A 9,669-nucleotide genomic window follows, 5' to 3' on the forward strand; every position below is an offset into this window, starting at 1 on the left:
CGAGGCGAAGGAACCTAACCTGAGGCAGAGCAGAGAAGGGGCGGGAGGGGCAGGGCTGCGTGGAGCACCGAGGGTGGTGTGGAGGCGCAGGGCCTGACGCGGAGTTAGGGTTTGACACATTCTATTTTCTGACACATTTTTGTTTTCCATCTCTGGCTGTCCAAAGTCCCTTGCTGGCCACCCTGGGCTCCAACGGGGTGCCTCAGGACTCCATCCCCAACAGAGCTGGGCCATCAAGCCTCCTCTGGGTCCCCCCCAGTCACACCCGCAGGGTAGGATTAGGCAACCCCCTCTCAGGAATGCCAGCCTGGTCTCCGTGCTCCACACCCTTCCCAGCTTAGCTTGACCTGGGTTGGCCTGGGCCTGGTTGCTCCCTACCCAACTGGGCATTAGTAAAAGGGCTAAAGTCCAGAGTGATAGTGACCAAGATATGTCCAGGTACTTCTCTTTTTTTTTTTTTTTTTTTTTTTAGATTTTATTGATTTATTCATAGACACAGAGAGAAAGAGGCAGAGACACAGGCAGAGGGAGAAGCAGGCTCCATGCAGGGAGCCCAATGTGGGACTCGATTCCCAGGTCCCCAGGATCACACCCCAGGCTGCAGGCAGCACCAAACTGCTGCGCCACCGGGTCTGCCCTGTCCAGGTACTCCTCAATTCCTTCTCAAGTCTCCAGCCAGCTGAGAGGCAGGCAAAGTGAGTCTCCACATGAAGAGGAGGAAGTTGGGTCCAGAGTGGCAGTGGGACCAGTCCATGGCCCAGGGAGAGGGTTCTGACCTGGGAGCCCTGAGTCCAGCTCTGCCCCCATCCTGCTGAGGGGTCCTGGGAAGAGCCCTTTAACCGAAGAGGAGGCATGAAGAAAGGTCAACACTTAGACTCAGACCCAAGTGCAACCAGAAGTGGAAAGAAGATAAAGATGGTGTTGAGTGCTTTGCCCATCTCTGGGCCTCACTTTCCTTATCTGGGCAACCGGATCACAATTCCTGTTCAACCTGCCTCACAGGGCTGTTTGAGTGGTCAGAGGCAAAAGAAGCAGAAAGAACTGTTGGGACTAAATATGAATTCCAATCCTGGCTTTGAATCTTACTTGGGCTTGGGCAGGTCACAATCTCTCTGTTTTCCTCATTGTAAAGCTCCCCCAGCCCTGCCGCTTGTGGTTGGCAGGAGGGTCAGGTGAAGTCATGGATTTCAGAGGCTTATTGTTTAAACCACCAAGGCTCCAGCTCTCTGGGAGTTTCCTGTTTAATAGGGGGAAAGGTTGAGAAACAAAGAAACTCACACGGAAAGTGAAATAGAATGTTGTAAACAATTCCAGAGGGAGGAGGAAGCTATCACTCCCCAGACGCTGAAGGAGGGGGGATCCCAACCACCAGGAAGGCTCCCAGAACTGAGGTGCCAGCTGGAAGGGTGGATCTACATGAGACAGGGAGACTAATAAGTGAAGCCTTGGGTAGGGAAGTCCCGAGCCTGTCCTGGGAGGAATGTGAGTCAGCCTGAACAGCTGGGCTTCGGGGATACAGCTAGAATGTGAGGTCAGGAGGTCAGACAAGCTGTAAAAAGACCACAGAGATTCCAGTGTCAGGGCTCAAGAACCACCACCAGGGCACTGGTCCAAATGCATATTCCCAGGCAATGCCCCTTTGATCCTGACCCAGGAATCCACATTTTCACCAGGCCTCCCTCTTGGTAATGTGGGGGTGGTATATCCTAGACACACATTTTAGGAAATGCTTCCCGAGTAGTTTCCAGTCTGAGGCTTTGAAGGGCAAGTGCTATATGCCATGAATTCTAATTCTGGCTCTGCCCTAAACCTCAGAGTTTGCATCTGGAAAGTACAAGTCCCTCACCTGCCTTGGTGATGAGTCTGGGTGGGGCCCTTCTGGCGGAGCTGTGGTCCCTCTCCTGGGTTCAGCCTTCTTCCTTTCCTTTCCCTCCCCCCTTTTTCCTTTCTGCCTTCAGTTCCTCCCTCCCTTTTCTCCCTCACTGCTGTCTTGCCTCCCTTCTCAGAGCCACAGTACAAATTCAACTTAACACCCTGGTTCTGGGCAGGAGAGCCCAAGCTTCTGGAATTCAGGCAAGGTCAGACCTCATGCTGGGGCCTGGCCTCCCTTGTGTCTTCCCTCCACCCCAGTCTGCGTCATCATCATCATCATCATGGTTGTCGTCACCATCACCGTCAGGGGCTGCTGCACACGGCACTCACCCAGTGGTCAAGGCAGAAGGCAAATGTCAACCCCAGCCCCAGAACTCAGCCTTTTCCACTCTGGGGCCTAGAAGCTATTTGTAGTAGTGCCCTCTGTGAGGGTAAAGGAGCCATCGAGGGACCTTGGACACGCTTACTGCTTTCTTCTCGGCCTTAGTTTCAACATCTTATCAGTCGGGCAAAAAATCCTTCAAGCCCACCCCCAAGGAAATCCAGCTGGACATGGGAGAGTTTTTTGTTTTTTTTTTTTAACTTTTAAAAATATTTTTTAAAGATTTTATTTATCCATTTGAGAGAGAGAGAGAGAGAGAGAGCATGAGCGAGAGGAGGGGCAGAGGGAGAGGGAGAAGCAGACTCCTTGCTGAGCAAGGAGCATGATGCCAATGCCAAGCTTGATACCAGGACCCCAAGATCATGACCCAAGCTGAAGGCAGATGTTCAACTGACTGAGCCACCCAGGCACCTCTGGACAGTTTTGTAGTTGAACAAAACCTCCAGCCTGTGCTGCTGATGCTCAGTGTGGCCTTGGCTATGAGCCAGCTGTGCTCCTTGGGGTGTTAGTATCCAGCTGGCTGGCAATGAGTGGGAGATGAGCCTTACAGAATGGCTAGTGATTCTGGAAGCAGCTCAGTTCTGTCCTGGAGAATTGGAAATGTGAACTCAAAGGTTTACAGTGACAGGGTCCAAGGATGACCATAAGAGATGGAATTTAAGGGTTGGGCAGGACAGGGGGGTCCTGAAGTCCCCAACACCTGCCTGGTGCTGGCCCTTCCTTTGGAACCCTCTTAGGCTCCTCCTACCAAGGGCAGGCCTGGGCCTGGGTTTGTAAAGCCAGCTTTGGAGCAAGGGGTGGGCTCTGCTGGCTAGGGGAAAAAGGAGCTGGGTTGGGGTAAAGCCATCAAATGCTCTAGGAGATGTGTGTGTGTGTTATGGGAGGAGGGTTGTACACAGGAAATAGCATCACCCCCCCACACACACAAAGAGCAAACACTATTCTCCTAGAAAGCCCCAGAGGACCCCTGAACCTAGTGCTCCGTGATAGAATCCACAGACTATGGTCCAGATCTGTTCTCTTTGACACACACAGTGCTTTTTAAAAATGTGAATTAGTTGCCAACATTCAATAGTCAGGAGATTGTTAAATTGAAAGATTTACAACTTCTCTTGAGGGATCAGCAGGCCTGGAGCCACTGAGCTGGCCTAAGCAAGATGCGTTCTCTCCAGTACTCTACCAGCCTTCCCGTCAGTGGTTCCCCAACCCTAAGGACATGGGATGTCTAAGCAATGACATGTGTCTGGCTGTAGGCACCTGAGTGTGTGTCTGCAGCCCTGCCCCATTTTAGAGCTAGGGTAACTAAGACCCAGATTGGGGAGAGGACTCAAGATCATGTAGCAAGTGAGGGTTGGGCCAGCTGTCCTGCTTTCTGGGCCACACCCTGGCTCTTCTGCCATTATAGCCCCTGGAGGATGGTCTGAGGCAGAGGGTTAGGGGCAGGATCAGGTTGCCTGTGAGGGGCTTTCTGAAAGAGACTGACCAAGAGGTGGGTCCCCTGGTGCTTGTCCTCATTCCATGCCCCACCTGTAGCTCCTGCATGCTGGTCAGGCCAGATCAGGCTCATCCGTGAGCTGATGGGCTCCTGATGGGATACAGCAGGCCTGCCCTCGGGCCCATGTTGGATGTACTGCATACAGGAGCTCCCTTCCCTGCCCTCAGGGGCTGCCACAGAGACAGACTCTAGGAAAGTAGCTATTTTTGAGGCTATGACCAGTGTGGGCAAGGGTGCTGGGACAGAGGATGGCAGGGAGGGAGACCCACATCAAAGTTGGAGCCTGGTGTCAGAGAGATGGTGCCTCAGACAGGCAGCTAGGCTGAGGGGGGCCCAGTGAAGGCTAGTGGAGGCTGGTATGGAATAGGGCCATCCAGAGGCCTGGGAGGCCAGGGCTCAGAGGGAGAAGGAGGAGGTGTGCTCTGGAGGCTGGGGGAGAGTGGAATCCCAACCAACAGCCACCAGAATCCCACTGTTATCAACAATGTGATCATCAACCAAGGCAAGGCCCTTAATTTCTTGCTGGCTCCAGACGCATTTAAAGGCCTGCCTAGCTCCCTTTCTGTCCAGACATTGAGGCACTGGGAACAAAGGAAGAGGAATGGGGAAAGGGCGAGTGAAGCTTGGAGAAGTGGTACCAGATGGAACAAGAGTAACCAGGAGAAGGCTGGGGAGGATAATACTGTAAACAAGCATGACAGCAAGAACAGCTCTACTCAACATTTTGGCCTGGTGCGGTGATTAAACGCACAACCTCAGGTCGCCTTGGAGCAATGCTACAGGTCAGTGGAATGGTGAGCCCCATCCAGGGGGCAGAAAAAGATCAGGTTAAGTAGCCTGCTCAAGTTTGCATAGCCAGCAAGTGGAGAGGGCATGGCTCACCTGTTGGTCTTGTGCTTTCTGGTCTAGTGCTCCACCCTGAGGAGAATGAGGAAGCAGGGAGGAGACTGGGGCTGTGTCAAGGGTCAAGGTCTGAGTGGAAGCTTTTCTCTACTTCTAGGAGATAGGTCAGTTTGGGTAGGCAGATGGAAGCACCCAGCCAAGGAGCCAGCCAGCCCAACTCTTAGAGTCACCCATTTTTAGGGACCCCTGGGCAGCCAGCCAGGGCCTCAAGTCCTTCCAGAACTCACACCCTGGTGGACACTGTTCCCTCTCTATCCCCTGCACCTGGGTCAGTGGTTCTGGGCCCAGATGCATAGCAGCAGGACTCACAGCCTGGCAGAGGTCTCCTCCTGCCCTCCTGTCTCGTTGGGGGCCCTGGTGCTACAGGTTCTCTGTCCTACACTCCAGAACTCACCTCCTTTCTGCCTCCTTTTCCAGACCAACCCCCTCTCCCCAACCCCAGCCCCTCCAGCCTTCTTCAGTGCTCACAACAAGCCCTAAGAACAGCCCCTACCTTGCTGAGTTCTGCCTCTGCCTGGCACTTGTGCATGTCCTCGCATCTAATTCCCACGTGTGCCCTCAAAGTGGCAACACGCAGTCCTGTTCTTAGAAAAGGGAGGCCGGCTCCTGCTTGCTTTCAGCTCCCAGCTCCATTCTCTCTGAGCTTCCTGGCCTTCAGCAGATGGCACAGCCTCTCTGAACTTCCATTTCCTCCTGCACAAAAAGGGAGTGGTGCTTTCTGCGATGGTGGAACGTTATATGCCCGCTTGACACATAGTTGGGTTAAACACCAGTCAAGACGCTGCTGTGAAGACATTTTGTAAATGTGATTAATATTGACAACCAGGGGCCACCTGGGCGGCTCAGTGGTTGAGCGTCTGCCTTTGGCTCAGGTCGTTATCCCAGGGTCCTAGGGATCGAGTGCCGCATGGGCTCCCTGCATGGAGCCTGCTTCTCCCTCTGCCTATGTCTCTGCCTATCTCTCATGAATAAATAAACAAAATCTTTAAAAAAACAAACAAACATGGACAATCAGTTGATTTGAAGAGGGAGTATCCTTTTTTTAAAAAAATATTTATTTATTCATGAGAGACACAGAGAGAGAGGCAGAGACACAGGGGGAGGGAGAAGCAGGCTCCAAGCAGGGAGCCCGATGTGGGACTCCATCCTGGGTCTCCGGGATCTCCCTGGGCCGAAGGCGGCGCTAAACTGCTGAGCCACCCAGGACGCCCAAGAGGGAGTATCCTTGATAAGGTAGGTGGGCCTCATGCAATCAGCTGAAGGCCTTACAGAGCAAAAACCAAGGTTTCTTGGAGGTCTTTTGCTGCCGGCTGTAACTTAGGAACCCACCTGAGTTCCCTGCCTGCCGGCCTGCGCATACTCCAGATTTGCGAGCCTCTGCTGCCCTGTGAGCCAATTCCTTAAAATGAAATAAATTTCTCTCATCCTGTATCTGTATCTATCTTACTGAGCCTCTCTGGAGAAGCCTGACTGATGCAGCTCCTACATGCAAGGTTGACAGGAGCTATCACTGAGCCGCTGCTGCCGTGCTTGGGGGGAGGGATCAGCACCTGGAAACAGCACGCACAGGTAATGTGAACTAGTGGCTGCCAGTGAGGAAACCAAGGCTTGGAAATGTGATTTGTCCCAAATATCATGGCCAGAGTCAATATTCGAGCCAGTCCTGCCTTCTCACCTCTTTCAATGTGTCTTTGCCCTTTCACCCTCCTCCCTGCCAAGAACCTTGGATGGGGCACCTGGGTGGGGGGACAATGGTGTCTCCCTCTCTCCAGAGATCCCTTTTGGGTTGAATGAAAGCCTTCATGCTCTGGTGGGGGAGGTGAGATCAGAAGCACTTTTGGGGCCTGACCGATAACTGAGTTAACAGATTCTTGTGCAAGACTGGCACGCTTGTGACATGTCGACATTCACCAGCCTCAGAACTGCCGTGACCGTGCTGTGGCCTTTGGACTGTTTGGAGCTAGATCAGCAGAGGAGTGATGGCCAAATAACCACCTTTCCACTTTGGGGAAGGCTTCTTAGCCCCACCCTTCATCCTGCAGTCCTAGCAAGCTAGTTCCTTTGCAGCATGGGCTTAGGGTTGGCAGGAAAGGGGCCAGATAGGGGTGGACAGTGGACACCCTGGGCCCTCCTACATCTCAATGTTGCTGATCGTCATCCCCAGGAACACAGCCTAGTGTGGTCAGGCCTTCTCCTTTTTCTTTTCCTGTTTTTTTTTTTTTTTTAAGATTTTATTTATTCATGGGAGACACAGAGAGAGAAGTGGGAGAGGCAGAGACACAGGCAGAGGGAGAAGCAGGCTCCATGCAGGGAGCGAAACTCGATCCCAGGACTCCAGCATCATGCCCTGAGCCCAAGGCAGGCGCTTAACTGCTGAGCCAACCTTCTCCTTTTTCAAGAAAAGCCTCACATCCAGATTTTTATGTGGACACTTGGAATTCTTGTATTTTTAAATAACAAAAAACTTATTTGAGTCGATAATATTTGCATATGGCTAAAAGGCAAATAGTATGACACAGTAAACAAATAAGTTTCCCTCCTTGAGTTCTGTCCCCAGGCACTACTGTTCCCAAGTTCTCATGGGTCCTTCCAGAAAGATGCTGCTCATTCATTCAACATTTACCAGTTAATTGCCTATTAGAAATGAGCTCCACTTATAAAACACATTCCTCTTTGTTCCTTGCTTTAACACTATAGCTTGGAGAGGACCCCATAGTGAGCAGAGAGCCTTTTTCTGGCTACATCTTACTCCCCTACCCTGATGTTCCTGGTTCACTGGACTAGCTCCTCACCAGTCCTCTGGTGCTTTCCAGGAGGTTGCTCCTACAAATTCTTGAACATACCTGTGGAATATTTAGAAAGGAAATCACTAGGGCAAGGGTCAAAATCTTTGATTCCAACATTGTTTTTTCCTCTCATATTGAATTGCATGTGTTCTTGTAATAAGCAGCCTCAGACCCTTAATGAAGTGAGGTAGCTTTCAGGAAATGGATAAATAGATTTATTTATCCAGCAAATACTTACTGTGCACCCACTGTTTACTGGGCATTGAACTAGATTTTAAGACAGAACAAGGTAGATGTAGTCCTATTCTTATGGGATGGATGATATCCCTCCTCTCATGGGGGAGGCTGTATATATATATATATATATATATATATATATATATATATATTCATCTATATTCACACACATTAAATATGAGCCTATGCAAACATGATCACAGAATAAGGGTTTGCATAGGTGGCCTGAGTGACAAGAATAGGGACAACTTTATTTGGGGGCTTGAAGAGGCCTCTTTAAGAAGAGGATGGTCAAGTTGAGTCCTGATAGATGAGAAGGAGCCAACCAGGTGATGACTAGGGGTGGAGCAGGCCAGGCTGGGGAATTCATTCTCTTAGCCACCTCCAGCTCTGGCCTGTGCACTTTATAATGTGGGAAGTTGGGAACACCAGCCATCGTGTCCAGGGCTGTGGAGCTATGCTTCATTATACACTACTATTATGACAAATATGTGAGCAAGGAGGCATGGGCAAGAAGTCTGGGGGAAGTGGGTAGCCCCAGATGGGCTCTCTAGACTGTTGAGAATCCCGAGGAGGGAGAGTAGGGAGGAGCTGGAGAATACCCCCAGGCCCTCTGAACCCTCACTGAAGTCACAGAGGCTGGTGCAGCTGGTGGGAAAGAGCATGGAGGGCAGCCAAGGCAGCTTGGGCTTAATGGGGGGGGCCCTGAGAGCCAGCAGAGAGATAGACCTTGTTGCATGGGGTTTGGGATTGAGGGGCAGCTCTGAAGCTTTGGGGCTCAACCTCAGCTGACATAGACCTTGGGCTTCAGGCAGAGAGGCAGTGCCAGACCAGACCCAGCCAGGGGGGTGGTTGGCATTGTGGGAGGCCACCTCATGACATTTACCCAACCTCCAGAGCCCATCCGGCTTCATGCAGCCACCTGGTTGTGACACCGGCTCAGTGCTTCCCTCCAGCTAACGGCTGCATGCCATCCAGCCCAAGGTTCCTCTTTTCTGAGCTACTCACATTAAGGTTCATTGGAATTTTGGCTTCATTGCTCTTACTTGGTGGTGGTGGAGGCCTTAAGACGGTCAGCAGTACTGGTGGCTCACAAGAGGTACTCAATGAGCATTTGTTGAATGAATGAATGGACGAACAAATGCGTGTGTGAATGAATAAATGGAATGGGTAAATAAACGAGGATTTGCTGTGAACCATATGTGAATGTATGTGTGTGTGTGTGGGGGGGAGGTTCTTGGGCCGCAGAGATGGGGCAGTTTGTGGGCAGGTTGTGTCAGCAAAGAGGCAAGTGTGGAAAGCAAGAAGCAGATGGCTGGTCAGCAGATAGCCCAGAGATGGGTGGGGGAATTTGCAAGCTCATTGACCAGGCACCTGCTTGCTTGGGCATTTGCAGGAGCCTGCCTCGGGGAGATTTGTGAGTGCCCACATCCTAAGCATCCTGCTACCACACCTCCTCTCATCCAGATACAAGCACACACAGGTCCTCACAGGTGTCCATGCAGTCCTCCTCCATGCCTCCCTCTGTGTTCATCCTGGATCAGGCCACCTCTGATCCCAGGCCTGGTCTGTGGACCGTGTGTATGGCTAGATGCTCACTGAGGCCCCATGGAGCTGAGCTGGGGTGGAGCCTGCAGGACAGACCATGGGGCAGGTGGCAAGTCTTCCCCATCCAAGGCCTTCACCCCATCTCTTGGTCTTTCTCCCACCGCTTTCTGTGGCCAGCACATCAGAAGATGGCCATGGCCCTGGAGCAGGAGGGCTCTCACATTACCCCTGGGTAACTACATTTACAAAATAGGTTTTCCATAGTCTGCCTGTGTTTTTGCTGATAGCCCTGAAGTGACAAATCAGGTTTGTGAGTTCTTAGGGCCAAGTTTCTGCCAGAGCAAGCTGCTAATTACATTCAGAGGTGCACACACTGGATATTTCTCCAGGGTCCCAGGCCCACGGGTGCCAGAGTTACTGACACTCCTTCTGCATAGCCACATGTC

This window comes from Nyctereutes procyonoides, unplaced genomic scaffold (assembly GCF_905146905.1).
Source record: "Nyctereutes procyonoides isolate TBG_1078 unplaced genomic scaffold, NYPRO_anot_genome, whole genome shotgun sequence".
NCBI classification, from domain to species: Eukaryota; Metazoa; Chordata; class Mammalia; order Carnivora; family Canidae; genus Nyctereutes; species Nyctereutes procyonoides.